At 42.2% G+C, this 14,590-nt stretch overlaps 1 pseudogene; it reads right to left on the bottom strand.

Moving 5' to 3' along the window:
• Positions 1 to 502: 502 nt before the first annotated feature.
• Positions 503 to 1,538, bottom strand: LOC102392803 (annotated as a pseudogene).
• Between the last annotated feature and the right edge of the window lie 13,052 nt (positions 1,539 to 14,590).

Raw genomic sequence — 14,590 nt, 5'->3', positions numbered from 1 at the left:
GTGAAAGTATCTTAACCACTGGACCATCAGGGAAGTCCTCCTGTTCTTTTTTTTTTTTTTCCTGATGGGTTAGGGAGTGTTTTTCATTTTCTATATTTTCTTATTTTTGGCTGTGCAGGGTCTCCATTGCTACCTGGGCTTTTCTCCAGTTACAATGAGCAGGGGCTACTCTTTGTTGTGGGGTGTGGCCTTCTCTTTGTGGGGGCTCCACTTGTTGGGGAGCACAGACTCAAGGCACGTGGGCTTCAATAGTTGTGGCCCCCAGGTCCTAGAGCGTGGGCTCATTTGTGAGTTGCGGTGCATGGGCTTTGTTGCTCTGAAGCATGTGGGATCTTCCCAGACCAGGGATCGAACCTGTGTCTCCTCCTTTGGAAGTACGGACTCTTAACCAATAGACTGTCAGGGATGTTCTTTTTGAAAACAAAGTTGTCCAGGTTTTATTCACCACCAACTCCTCTCTCTTCTCCCTGCCCACTGCTGTGCCCTCCTTGAGCATTCCCAGTCAAGGGTGGGCTTCTCTGGTCGCCTCAGCTGTACACTCCTGGGAGTCTAGAGGTCAGAGAGGAGACCTGGCACCCAGTGGTAGGTCTCCCCTGGCGCCCAGCAGATCCAGCCAAACCAGCCCTTCCTTCAGCAGGTGTTGCAGCACTTGCCTTGCTCGCTCCATCTCCCATTTAAGACTGGCTTTGATAGGGGCTTCAGCGGTAAAGAATTCTCCTACCACTGCAGGAGACATAGGTTTGATTCCTGGTCTGGGAAGATCCCACATGCTGTGGAGCAACTAAGCCCCTGTGCACCACAACTACTGAGTCTGGGAACCGCAACAAGAGAAGCCACTGCCGTGAAGCCCACGCACCACACTGCAACTGGAGCGTGGCTCCTGCAGCAGCAGAGACCAGCATAGCCAAAAATAAATAAATAATTTAAAAATAAAAGACTGACTTTGAAATCACTGACAGCCACAGAGCCATTTTCCCTGTCACCTGCAGCACCACAGCCTGATCCATATTTAGCTCAGCGGGACAGACCGAAGGAGGTAAGTGCCGCCTCCAGGGATAACGCCAAAGCCAGTGCCAAGTGCCTTCAGTGTCTTGATGGCCCCAATCAGGTCGTCTTGGCTGACATCCTGGGTGAATGTGACCTTTCCTTTTAACACCTGTTGATGTCATGTAGTCCCTCCAGAGTTATCAGGTCTCCATTCTGTTGCTTCAGGGCCAAGCACACATGGATAATCTAGACACCCAGCTTGTAATAGACATCTCCCACGCCTAGCATCTCAGACCAAAATCCTTTCCCAGAGGCCAAAGAATCCACCCCAATAGTAGCACACAGTTCCAATAGTCCTGGAACTGCATCTGGGACACAGGATTCTTCCAGATCCCCTGCTTGGGCTTGCTGACGTAATCTTTCAGATTGGTCTTGTACATGTCCAACTGCTTGGACATCCATCTCAGCCAAGACACTCCCTCACTCCCTATACTTGGCCGTGCAAACTTCTTCTTGGGGATGACATCAGTTCCCACCACGCAGCAGTGCATCCCTGCCCTGGCCCATAGCCACCTCGCTGCCAGAAAACTGGATCCACCTCTACTCTGAAATTATTTCCTATTATATATTGAATGGATAAACAGCAAAGTCCTAGTGTGTAGCGCAGGGAGCTATACTCAATATCCTGCCATAAACCATAATGGAAATAAAAAGAAATATATATGTATATAATACACACACACACACACAATGGAGTCAATTTTCTATACAGCAGAAATTAATACAACATTGTAAGTCAAGTATGTTGTTTTTAGTTGCTCAGTTGCATCTGACTTATGCAACCCCGTGGATTGTAGCCCACCAGGCTCCTCTGTCCATGAGATTTCCCAGGCAAGAATGCTGGCGTGAGTTGCTATTTCCTTCCCCAGGGGATCTCTGACCCAGGGATTGAAACCAGGTCTCCTGCATTACAGGTGTCTTCTGTATTGCAGGTGGATTCTTCACTGACTGAATCAACTGTTGTTCAGTTTGCTAAGTCATTGAGATCCTCATGGACTGAAGCATGCCAAGCTTAACTGTCCTTCAGTATCTCCTGGAGTTTGTTCAAATTCATGGCCATTGAGTCAGTGATGCCATCCAACCATCTCACCCTCCTCTCTGCCTTCAATTTTTCCCAGCATCAGGGTCTTTTCCAATGAGCTCTTTGAATCAGGTGGCCAAAGTATTGGAGCTTCAGCTTCAGCATCAGTCCTTCCAGTGAATATTCAGGGTAAATTTCCTTTAAGATTGACTGATTTGATCTCCTTGTAGTCCAGGGGACTCTCAAGAGTCTTCTCCAGCACCAGAGTTTGAAAGCATAGACTCTTTGGTGCTCAGCCTTCTTTATGGTCCTGCTCTCACATCTGTACATGACTATTGGAAAAACCATAGCTTTGATTATACAGAACTTTGTTGACAAAGCTATGTCTCTGCTTTTTAATACATCATCTAGATTTGTCATAGCTTTTCTTCCAAGGAGCAAGCATCTTTTAATTTCATGGAATTTGGAGCCCCAAAAATAAAATCTGTTACTGTTTCCATTTCCCCCCCATCTGTATGCCTTGAAATGATGGGACTGGATGCCATGTTCTTAGTTTTTTTTAATGTTGAGTTTTTAGCAAGCTTTTTCACTCTCTTCTTTCACTCTTATCAAGAGGTAGTGTAATTCCTCTTTGTTTTCTGCCATTAGAGTGATATTATCTGCATATCTGAGGTTGTTGATATTTCTCCTGGTAAACTTGATTCCAGCTTGTGTTTCATCCAGCCCAGCATTTCACATGATGTACTGTGCATATAAGTTAAATAAGCAGGATGACAAAATTCAGCCTTGGCATACTCCTTTCCCAAATTTCAAACAGTCTGTTGTTTCAAGTTTGGTTCTAACTGTTGCTTCTTGACCTGCATACAGGTTTCTCAGGAAGCATGTCAGGTGGTCTGGTATTCCCATCTCTTTAAGAATTTTTCAGAGTTTTTTGTGATCCACACAGTCAAAGGCTTTAGTGTAATCAATGAAGCTGAAGTAGATGTTTTCCTGGGACCCTCTTGCATTTTCTATAACCCAACGGATATTGGCAATTTGATTTCTGGTTCCTCTGCCTTTTCTAAGTTCAGCTTGAACACCTGGACGTTCTCAGTTCATGTGCTGCTGAAGCCTAGCTTAAAGGATTTTGAGCATTACCTTGCTCACATCTGAAATGAGTGCATTTGTACAGTAGTTTGAACATTCTTTGGCATTGCCCTTCTTTGAGACTGGAATGAAAACTGACCTTTTCCAGTCCTGTGGCCATGGCTGAGTTTTCCAAATTTGCTGGCATACTGAGTGCAGCACTTTAACAGTATCATCTTTTACGATTTGAAATAGCTCAGTTGGAATTCTATCACCTCCTCTAACTTTGCTCGTAGTGATGCTTCCTAAGGCCCACTTGACTTCATGCTCCAGGATGTCTGGCTCTAGATGAGTGACCACACTATAATGGTTATCCAGGTCATTAAGACCTTTTTTGTACAGTTTTTCTATGTATTCCTGCCACCCCTTCTTAATTTCTTCTGCTTCTGTTAGGTCTTTGCTGTTTCTGTCTTTATTTTGCCCATCTTTGCATGAAATGTTCCCATGATATCCCTAATTCTCTTGAGATCTTTAATTTTTCCCATTCCATTGTTTTCCTCTATTTCTTTGCATTGTTCACTTAAGAAGGTTTATCTCTCCTTGCTATTCTTTGGAATTCAGTTGAGTATATCTTTTCTCTTATCTTTTGCCTTTAGCTTCTTTTCTTTTCTCAGCTATTTTTAAGGCCTCCTCAAACAACCATTTTGCCTTTTCTCATTTCTTTTTATTTGGGATGGTTTTGGTCACTGCCTCATGTACAAGGTCATGAACCTCCATCCATAGTTCTTCAGGCACTCTGTCTATCAGATCTATTTGTCACTTCCCTCGAATCTATTTGTCACTTCCACCATGTAATCATAAGGGATTTGATTTAGGTCATACCTCAATTGCCTAGTGGTTTTCTCTATTTTCTTCTATTTAAATCTGAATTTGGCTATAGAAGAGCTCATGATCTAAGCCACAGTCAGCTCCTGATATTGTTTTTGCTGACTGTATAGAGCTTCTCCATCTTTGGCTGAAAAGAATATAATCAATCTGATTTCAGTATTGACCATCTGGTGATGTCTACAACTAGTGCGTTTTCTTGGCAAAACTCTATTAGCCTTTGCCCTGCCTCATTTTGTACTCCAAGGCCAAACTTGCCTGTAACTCCAGGTATCTCTTAACTTCCTACTTTTGCATCCCAATCTCCTAAGAATGAAATGACATCTTTTTTTTTGGCATTAGTTCTAGAAGGTCTTGTAGGTCTCCATCAGTTCAATTCAGTCCAGTCACTCAGTCATGTCCGACTCTTTGCGACCCCATGAATTGCAGCACGCCAGGCCTCCCTGTCCATCACCAACTCCCGGAGTTCACTCAGACTCACGTCCATTGAGTCAGTGATGCCATCCAGCCATCTCATCCTCTGTCGTCCCCTTCTTCTCCTGCCCCCAATCCCTCCAAGAATCAGGGTCTTTTCCAATGAGTCAACTCTTCACATGAGGTGGCCAAAGTATTGGAGTTTCAGCTTCAACATCAATCCTTCCAATGAACAGCCAGGACTGATCTCCTTTAGGATGGACTGGCTGGATCTCCTTGCAGTCCAAGGGACTCTCAAGCGTCTTCTCCAACACCACAGTTCAAAAGTATCAATTCTTTGGCGCTCAGCTTTCTTCACAGTCCAACTCTCACATCCATACATGACCACTGGAAAAACCATAGCCTTGACCAGACGGACCTTTGTTGGCAAAGTAATGTCTCTGCTTTTCAATATGCTATCTAGGTTGGTCATTACTTTCCTTCTAAGGAGTAAGCGTCTTTTAATTACATGGCTGCAATCACCATCTGCAGTGATTTTGGAGCCCCAAAAAATAAAGTCTGACACTGTCTCCACTGTTTACCCATCTATTTCCCATGAAGTGATAGGACCGGATGCCATGATCTTCGTTTTCTGAATGTTGAGCTTTAAGCCAACTTTTCACTCTCCTCTTTCACCTTCATCAAGAGGCTTTTGAGTTCCTCTTCACTTTCTGCCATAAGGGTGGTGTCATCTGCATATCTGAGGTTGTTGATATTTCTCCTGGCAATCTTGATTCCAGTTTGTGCTTCTTCCAGCCCAGCGTTTCTCATGATGTACTCTGCATATAAGTTAAGTAAGCAGGGTGACAATATACAGCTTTGACGAACTCCTTTTCCTATTTGGAACCAGTCTGTTGTTCCACATCCAGTTCTAACTGTTGCTTCCTGACCTGCATACAAATTTCTCAAGAGGCAGGTCAGGTGGTCTGGCATTCCCATCTCTTTCAGAATTTTCCACAGTTTATTGTGATCCACACGGTCAAAGGCTTTGGCATAGTCCATAAAGCAGAAATAGATGTTTTTCTGGAACTCTCTTGCTTTCTTGATGATCCAGCGGATGTTGGCAATTTGATCTCTGATTCTTCATAGAACTGTTCAAATTCAGCTTTTTCAGCATTAGTGGTTGGGGTATAAACTTGGATTACTGTGATACTGAACGGTTTTCCTTAGAAACAAACAGAGACCATTCTGTCATTTTTGAGACTGCACCAAAGTACTGCATTTTGGACTCTTTTGTTGACTATGAGGGCTACTCTATTGCTTCTCAGGGATTCTTGCCCACAGTAGTTTATATAATGGTCATCTGAATTTAATTTGCCCATTCCCATCCATTTTAGTTCACTGATTGCTAAAATGTTGATGTTCACTCTTGCCATCTCCTATTTGACTGTATCTGATTTACCTTGATTCATGGACCTGATATTCTAAGTTCCAATGCAACATTCTAAGTTCCTGTGCCTTGCAAATAGCTGTGAAAAGAAGAGAAGCGAAAAGCAAAGGACAAAAGGAAAGATATAAGCATCTGAATGCTCCAAAGAATAGCAAGAAGAGATAAGAAAGCCTTCCTCAGCGATCAATGCAAAGAAATAGAGGAAAACAACAGAATAGGAAAAACTAGAGATCTCTTCAAGAAAATTAGAGATCCCAAGGGAACATTTCATGTAAAGATGGGCTCGATAAAGGACAGAAATGGTATGGTCCTAACAGAAGCAGAAGATATTAAGAAGAGGTGGCAAGAATACACAGAAGAACTGTACAAAAAAGATCTTCATGACCCAGATAATCACGATGGTGTGATCACTCACCTAGAGCCAGACATCCTGGAATGTGAAGTCAAGTGGGCCTTGGAAAGCATCACTAGGAACAAAGCTAGTGGAGGTGATGGAATTCCAGTTGAGCTATTTCAAATCCTGAAAGATGATGCTGTGAAAGTGCTGCACTCAATATGCCAGCAAATTTGGAAAACTCAGCCGTAGCCACAGGACTGGAAAAGGTCAGATTTTATTCCAGTCCCAAAGAAAGGCAATGCCAAAGAATGCTCAAACTACCGCACAATTGCACTCATCTCACACGCTAGTAAAGTCATGCTCAAAATTCTCCAAGCCAGGCTTCAGCAATACGTGAACTGTGAACTTCCAGATGTTCAAGCTGGTTTTAGAAAAGGCAGAGGAACCAGAGACCAAATTGCCAACATCTGCTGGATCATGGAAAAAGCAAGAGAGTTCCAGAAAAACATCTATTTCTGCTTTATGGACTATGCCAAAGCCTTTGACCGTGTGGATCACAATAAACTGTGGAAAATTCTGAAAGAGATGGGAATGCCAGACCACCTGACCTGCCTCCTGAGAAATTTGTATGCAGGTCAGGAAGCAACAGTTAGAACTGGACATGGAACAACAGACTGGTTCCAAATAGGAAAAGGAGTACATCAAGGCTGTATATTGTCACCCTGCTTACTTAACTTATATGCAGAGTACATCATGAGAAACGCTGGGCTGGAAGAAGCACAAACTGGAATCAAGATTGCCAGGAGAAATATCAACAACCTCAGATATGCAGATGACACCACCCTTATGGCAGAAAGTGAAGAGGAACTCAAAAGCCTCTTGATGAAGGTGAAAGAGGAGAGTGAAAAGTTGGCTTAAAGCTCAACATTCAGAAAACGAAGATCATGGCATCCGGTCCTATCACTTCATGGGAAATAGATGGGTAAACAGTGGAGACAGTGTCAGACTTTATTTTTTGGGGCTCCAAAATCACTGCAGATGGTGATTGCAGCCATGTAATTAAAAGACGCTTACTCCTTAGAAGGAAAGTAATGACCAACCTAGATAGCATATTGAAAAGCAGAGACATTACTTTGCCAACAAAGGTCCGTCTGGTCAAGGCTATGGTTTTTCCAGTGGTCATGTATGGATGTGAGAGTTGGACTGTGAAGAAAGCTGAGCGCCAAAGAATTGATGCTTTTGAACTGTGGTGTTGGAGAAGACTCTTTAGGGTCCCTTGGACTGCAAGAATATCCAACCAGTCCATTCTGAAGGAGATCAGCCCTGGGATTTCTTTGGAAGGAATGATGCTAAAGCTGAAACTCCAATACTTTGGCCACCTCATGTGAAGAGTTGACTCATTGGAAAAGACTCTGATGCTGGGAGGGATTGCGGGCAGTAGGAGAAGGGGACGACAGAGGATGAGATGGCTGGATGGCATCACTGACTCGATGGACGTGAGTCTGAGTGAACTCCGGGAGTTGGTGATGGACAGGGAGGCCTGGCGTGCTGCAATTCATGGGGTCGCAAAGAGTCGGACACGACTGAGCGACTGAAGTGAACTGAACTGAACTGATGCAACATTGTTGTTTAACGCACCAGACTTAACTTTCACAACCAGACACATCCACAATTGGGTGTCATTTCCACTTTGGCTCCGTCTCTTCATTCTTTCTGAAATTATTTCTCCACTCTTCCCCAAGAGGCTATTGGGCACCTTCCAACCTGGGGAGTTCATCTTTCAGTGTCATTTATTTTTGCCTTTTCATATTGTTCATGGGGTTCTCAAAGCAAAAATACTGAAGTGGTTTGCCATTGCCTTCTCTAGTGGACCACATTATGTCAGAACTCTCCACCATGACCCATCCATCTTGGGTGGCCCTGCATAGTCTGGCTCATGCTTTCATTGAGTTACACAAGGCTAGGATCCATGAGATCATTTTGGTTAGTTTTCTGTGATTGTGCTTTTTGTTCTGAAGGCCATGAGACTGAAGTTATTGCTTCTCCTGTCTGCCCTCTGATGGATGATGCTTGTGCCAGCTTCCTGATGGGAAGGACTGGCTATTGGGAAAACTGGGTCTTGCTCTGGTGGGCAGGGCCATCCTCAGTAAAACTTTAATCCAATTTTCTGTTGATGGGTGAGGCTGTGCTCCCTCTTTGTTAGTTGTTTGGTCTGAGGTGACCCAGTCCTGGAGTCTGCACTCTCTATGGTAGGGCTATGGCCTCTATGGTAGGGCTAATGGCAACCTCCCCCAAGAGGACGTATGCCAACATGCCACACCTCCCAAGACAGCTGCTGCTAATGCCCCTGATCCCTACGCAGGCCACAGTTGAGCCTCACCTCCATAGGAAACCCCCAAATACTCACAGGCAGGTCTGGTTCAGTCTCTTGTGGGGTCACTGCTCCTTTCCCCTGGTCCTGGTGTCCACAAGGTTTTGTTTGTGGCCTCCAAGTGCCTCTGTTTCCCCCAGTCCTCTGGAATTTCTGAAATCAAACCCTGCTGACTCAACTATAAACCAATAATTTTTTTAAAAAAGTATATGAAAAAGATTGTAGGTATATGTGTAACTGAATCTCATTGTTATACAGAAGAAATTAACACAAGATAATCAATCTTATTTCAATAACATAAATTTTAAAATAAACATTTCAAATATTGAGGAGAAAAACAAACTTTTTTTCTAATATTAAGTTCTCTAAAAAGTGACTCAGGCTTCTAAGGTGGCTCAGTGGTAAAGAATCCACCTGCCAAATAGATGACGTGGGTTCAATCCCTGGATCAGGAAGATCCCCTGGAGAAGGAAATGGCAACCTACTCCAGTATGCTTGCCTGGGAAATCCCATGGACAGAGGAGCCTGGCAGGCTACAATCCACGGGGTCCTAAAGAGTTGGACATTACTGACTGACTAAACAACAACAACAGGGACTCACACGGACCTTTGTTTTAAAAGTAATACAGAAAATGCTAAAGTCTCATTAAAACAAACTGATTTCCAAACCCCTCCAAAGAAATAGTTTCTCCAGATTTTGTAAGTGAAAACTTTAGACTTAAGTCTGTCACTTTAAGTGTTAGTTGCTCAGTAGTTTCTGACTCTTTGCAACCCCATATATAGCCCACCAGGCTCCTCTGTCCATCGAATTCTCCAGGCAAGAATACTGGAGTAGGTAGACATTCTCTTCCCCTGGGGACCTTTGCATCCAGGGATTGAACCCAAGTCTCCTGCACTGCAGAAGGATTCTTTACCATCTGAGCCACTTTAGAGTTTTGCTAAATTAAGGTAATGATGGAAAAGTCATTGACTATCCAGATCATTTCAAATAAGATATAAAATGCTGAAGCAATTCATTGCTGAACAAGCATAAGTTTACTTACTTTGTCTTCTTATGAAGAAAAAATTAAAGATGTTGGGTTTATTAGATACATACCTTATACCATATTAAGAAAAAAAAATTATGCTATGAGAAAATGCACATTTCAGGAGGTTATAGAATATGTTCATAAGTTTTCCAGTCAAGACATGTTGGTATGACAACAGTTCACAATTGCTTACTCTTTTTTTTTTAATTGAAGTATACTTATTTACTTAGAAAAATTTTAATGCTTACTTCTCAGTTTTCACTAGAAAATAAAAAGTTTATTTATTTATGAGTTGAGAATTCTAATTAATATAGGTAATTAAAAATTACTAAAGAAGACATCTTTGAATGCAAGGAAAGAGAAAGCATAAGGAACAAAAATGCATTTTGTTAAGGAAAAGAAAGTAATTTGGCCCTAAAGCTGGTTACTTCTAAATGGGAAAGAAAATAAGGAACAAATTAATATGAATATAGAAAGTTATAGTATACAAAAGGTTAAAAAGAATCTTTAGAAAGGAATTCTATGTGTGGTCGGGACTGTCCAAGATTAGAATGAATTTAATCAAGTAAACAAATTTTAATATTAAAGGCAGGATAGTGAAAAACCTGAACTTCTTTTCTCTGTTAGGAGAACCAATTTTTTTTTTTTAATATCAAGTTACTTTTGATAACAGATTGTAAGCTTTTTAAAAAATCTTTTAAGTACTTTATTTTAACTTTCTGTGTTTGCTTTGAAATCTTTTATTGTCACTTTTATTAAGTGATTAACTATTGTCTCACTTCCTTCATGGCTCAGACAGTAAAGCAATTGCCTACAATGCAGGAGACCTGGGTTTGATCCCTGGGTTGGGAAGATCCCCTGGAGGAGGGCATTGGAACCCACTCCAGTATTCTTGCCACAAAGAGTTGGCAAAGGGACTGAGAACCCCCAGGGAATTTGACTATGAAGGCCAGTGGGACTTGATTAAAGAACTTCCACACGACCGGGGAAACAGACTCTTGGAGGGCACAAACAAAACCCTGTGCACACCAAGACTTAGGAGAAAGGAGCAGTGACCCCAGAAGAGACTGAGCCAGACTTGACTGTGAGTGTCTGGGAGTCTCCGGTGGAGGTGTGGGTCAATAGCGGCCTGCCATGGGGTCCGGGGACTGACTACAACAGTCCTGGGAGCTGTAGCATGCTGGCATAAATCCTTTTGAAGGAAGTCACCATTACTCCTACCATAGTTTGGCCTCAGGTGAAACTACAGGGAGGAAACACAGCACCCCACCCCCCATAAGCAGAAAATTGGATTAAAGATTTACTGAGCATGACCTTGCTTACCAGAGCAAGACCCGGTTTTCCCCACAGCCAATCCCTCCCATCAAGAAGCTTGTCCAAGCCTCTTATCCTCATCCATGAAAGGGCAGACAGAATGAAAACCACAGTCACAGGAAACTAACCAAACTGGTCATGTGGATCACAGCCTGGTCTAACTCAATGAAACTATGAGCCATGCTGTGTAGGGCCACCCAAGATGGACGGGCCATGGTGGAGAGTTCTGACAAAACGTGGTCCACTGGAGAAGGCAATGGCAAAGCAGCATGAGAACCCCATGAACAATACGAGCAGGCAAAAAGATATAAAAGTGAAAGATGAACTCCCCACAGTAGGTGCCCAATATGCTACTGGAGATGAGTGTAGAAATAGCTCCAGAAAGAATGAAGAGGCTGAGTCAAAGCAGAAAAAACACCCAGTTGTGGATGTGTCTGGTTGTGAAAGTAAAGTCCGATGCTGTAAAGAATATTGCATAGGAACCTAGAATAATAGGTCCATGAATCAAGGTAAATTGAACAGGAGATGGCAAGAGTGAACATCAACATTTTAGGAATCTGTGAACTAAAATGGATGAGAATGGGCGAATTTTACTCAGACAACCATTATATCTAGTACTGTGGGCAAGAATCCCTTAGTAGAAATGGAGTAGTCCTCATAGTCAAAAAAAAAAAAAAAGAGACCAAAATGCAGTACTTGGGGGCAATCTCAAAAACAACAGAATGATTTCTGTTTGTTTCCAAGGCAAACCATTCAACATGGCAGTAATCCAAGTCTATGCCCCAACCACTAATGCTGAAGAAGCTGAAGTTGAATGGTTCTGTGAAGACCTACAAAACCTTCTAGAAATAACAGCAAAAAAAAAAAAAAAAAAAAAAAAAAAAAAAAAAGATGTGCTTTTCATCACAGGGGAATGGAATGCAAAAGTAGAAAGTCAGTAGAAAAGTTTGGCCTTGGAGTACAAAATGAAGCAGGGCAAAAGGCTAACAGAGTTTTGCCAAGAGAACACACTGGTCATAGCAAACACCCTCTTCTAACAACACAAGAGACTACTCTACACATGGACATTACCAGATGGTCAATACCGAAATCAGATTGATTATATTCTTTGCAGCCAAAGATGGAAAAGCTCTATATAGTCAGCAAAAACATGACATGGAGCTGACTGTGGCTCAGATCATGAACTCCTTATGAGGAACTCCAAATTCAGGCATAAATTGAAGAAAATAGGGGGAACCACTACGCCACTGAAGTATGACCTAAATCAAATCCCTTACAATTATACAGTCTAGGTGATGAATAGATTCAAGGGATTAGACCTGATAGACAGAGAGTCTGAAGAACTATGGGTGGAGGTTCATAACCTTGTAGAGGAGGCAGTGATCAAAACCATCCCAAAGAAAAAGAAATGTAAAAAGGCAAAATGATTGCCTGAGGAGGTCTTACAAATAGCTGAGAAAAGAAGCGAAAGGCAAGGAAGAAAAGGAAAGAGTTACCCATCTGAATGCAGAGTTCCAAAGAATAACAAGGAGAGATAAGAAAACCTTCCTAAGTGAACAATGCAAAGAAATAGAGGAAAACAATAGAATGGGAAAGACTAGAGATCTCTTCAAGAAAATTAGAGATACCGAGGGAACATTTCATGCAAAGATGGGCACAATAAAGGAGAGAGATGATATGGACCTAATAGAAGCAGAAGATATTAAAAAGAGGTGGCAAGAATACACAGAAGAACTATACAAAAAAAAAAAAAAAAGATCTTCATGACTCAGATAACCATGATGGTATGATCACTCACCTAGAGCTAGACATCATGGAGTGTGAAGTCCAGTGGGCCCCAAGAAGCATCACTATGAAGAAAGCTAGAGGACATGATGGAATTCCAGCTGAGCTTTTAAAATCCTAAAAAGTGATGCTGTTAAGGTGCTGCACTCAGTATACCAGCAAATTTGGGAAATTCAGCAGTGGTCACAGGACTGGAAAAGGTCAGTTTTCATTCCAATCCCAAAGAAAGGCCATGCCAAAGAATGTTCAAACAATTGCAGTCATTTCACATACTAGCAAAGTAATGCTCAAAATACTCCAAGCTAGGCTTCAACAGTACATGAAACAAGAACTCCCAGATGTTCAAGCTGGATTTAGAAAAGGCAGAGGAACTAGAGAGCAAATTATGAAGATCTGTTTGATCCTAGAAAAATCAAGAGAATTCCAGAAAAGCATTTATTTCTGCTTCATTGACTAATCTAAAGCCTTTGACTGTGTGGATCACAACAAACTGTGGAAAATTCTTCAAGAGATGGGAATACCAGACCACCTTACCTGCCTCCTGAGAAATCTGTATGCAGGTCAAGAAGCAACAGTTAGAACTGGATATGGAACAATGGACTGTTTCCAAATTGGGAAAGGAGTATGTCAAGGCTGGTATTGTCACCCTGCTTGGTTAATATATATGCAGAGTACATCATGAGAAATGCTGGCCTAGATGAAACACAAGCCAGAATCAAGATTACTGGTAGAAATATCAACAACCTCAGATATGCAGATGATGCCACCCTCACGGTAGAAAGCGAAGAGAAACTAACGAACCTCCTGATGAAGGTGAAAGAGGAGAGTGAAAAGGCTGGCTTAAAATTCAGCATTCAAAAACGGAAGATCATGGCATCCAGTCCCAATCACTTCATGGCAAATAGCTAGGGAAACAATGGAAACATTAACAAACTTTATTTTCTCGGGCTCCAAAATCACTGCAGATGGTGACTGCAGCCATGAAATTAAAAGATGCTTGCTCCTTGGGAGAAAAGCTATGATAAACCTAGACTGTATATTAAAAAACAGAGACATTACTTTGCCAACAAAGGTCTATAGAGTCAAAGCTATGGTTTTTCCAGTAGTCATGTATGGATGTGAGAGTTGGACCATAAAGAAGGCTGAGCACTGAAAAATTGATGCCTTTGAACAGTGGTGTTGGAGAAGACTCTTGAGAATCCCTTGGACTGCAAGGAGATCAAACCAGTCAATCCTAAAGAAAATCAAACCTGAATATTCATTGGAAGGACTAATGCTGAAGCTGAAGCTCCAATACTTTGGCCACCTGATGAGAGGAGCCTACTCATTAGAAAAGATCCTGACGCTGGGAAAGATTGAAGGTGCGATAAGGAGATGACAGAGGATGAGATGGTTGGATGGCATCACCAACTCAATGGACATGAGTTTGAACAAACTCCAGGAGATGGGGAAGGACGGGGAGGCTTGGTGTGCTGCAGTCCATGGTGTTGCAGAGTCGAACATGACTGAGCAACTGAACAACAACAAAACTATTGTCTCACAGTGACCTATGATCCTTTTTGACCAAATGTCTTGAAATATTTTAATATTTTTGACAAATTTCCCAAGAGTCAAAATCTTTTGTTTTTTAATTTATTTTTAATTGGAGAATAATTGCTTGACAATGTTGTGTTGGTTTCTGCCACACAACAATGTGGATCAGCTATAAGCATACATATAACCCCTCCCTCTTATAACCCCCTCCCCCCACCCCACCCCTTTAGGTTGTCACAGAGAGGCAGGCTGAGCTCCCCGTGTTATGCAGCAACTTCCCACTAGCTATCCATTTTACAGGCTTACCTGGTAGCTCAAATGGTAACGAATCTGCCTAATGTCTATGCGTCAATGCCACTCT

The sequence above is a fragment of the Bubalus bubalis genome, chromosome 24 (genome assembly GCF_019923935.1).
Source record: "Bubalus bubalis isolate 160015118507 breed Murrah chromosome 24, NDDB_SH_1, whole genome shotgun sequence".
In the NCBI taxonomy this organism is placed as follows: Eukaryota; Metazoa; Chordata; class Mammalia; order Artiodactyla; family Bovidae; genus Bubalus; species Bubalus bubalis.
Note: the sequence above shows the minus strand (reverse complement) of the source record. Positions and strands in the feature narration are given on the sequence as shown.